Source organism: Suncus etruscus, chromosome 16 (assembly GCF_024139225.1).
Source record: "Suncus etruscus isolate mSunEtr1 chromosome 16, mSunEtr1.pri.cur, whole genome shotgun sequence".
NCBI lineage: Eukaryota > Metazoa > Chordata > Mammalia > Eulipotyphla > Soricidae > Suncus > Suncus etruscus.
Window position 1 is genome coordinate 37,503,488 of NC_064863.1, and position 1,008 is coordinate 37,504,495.

At 27.6% G+C, this 1,008-nt stretch overlaps 1 non-coding gene across 1 annotated transcript; it reads right to left on the reverse strand.

Moving 5' to 3' along the window:
- Positions 1-428: 428 nt before the first annotated feature.
- Positions 429-592, reverse strand: LOC126033152 (U1 spliceosomal RNA). The gene has a single exon (XR_007504299.1). It is a non-coding gene; the product is annotated as a U1 spliceosomal RNA (small nuclear RNA).
- Positions 593-1,008: the final 416 nt, after the last annotated feature.

Sequence of the window (1,008 nt, forward strand, 5' to 3'; positions counted from 1 at the left end):
ATCATAATCAAAATGAGAATCCAAGGATTGCCCATCCCTGTTTCTTTTTTCATTCTTCACATAGTATTATTTATGTATGAGTACTCATTTTACACTTTTCAAATTTTACCTGTTATTTTTGGAAGATGCATTGCTATATACAAAATAATTGTTCAGTTAAAACTACAAATATGATTCAGTTACATTTGAAAGTTAAGTGTTTTACTTATTAAACATACTATTGCAATATAAATAAGATATCAAGTAATATTTTATAAGTATGTAAGTATACTTAATTATATATAAAATATAAGTTATATAAATAATACATTACTTAATTCAGACCTCTCAAAATAGCTATTTATTAACTTATGACTATTTTATATTATTTTATGATAATATCTACTTATTATATTTTTAGTTACTTATTAAGACTTTTTTTTCTTTTACAGGAGAGAGCACAAACGCAGTCCCCCACTACCACAAATTATGCAGTTGAGTTTCCCACATTTGGGGAAATCGCAGGGGTCAGCACATCGGGAGTGCAATGGGTGAGCCTCGCCCTGGGGAAACCACTTTCGTGATCATGGTATTTCCCCTGCCAGGTAAATATAAGAAAGAAATGTTTTATTTATTTGCCATATTTGGAAAGCTAAAAGATATCTCCTTTCTAAAAATTAATCAGATATCACTGTAATTGATATATGTATACTTTTAAATATCTTTGACACTGCATTAAGAGCAGTAGTTGTTATACAAGAAAATATAGGTATGAACATAAGTATAAATTATGTCTTAATGATGCATAGTATAATTTTGTTTTAGTTTTCTTTTTGCTTATTAGCTTCCATTTGTAAGTATACTTTAAAATATCATCAGCTTCACATAGCATGCCCTTGAAATATTCCTTTTTGTTTAATTCCTAATAGAAAAAAATTCTCAATGAGTTATTATTGAGAGTAAGATCAAAATGACATAGACAACCTATCTTTGTTAATGTTTGCTCATTATTTAAAGAAAATAATCTGG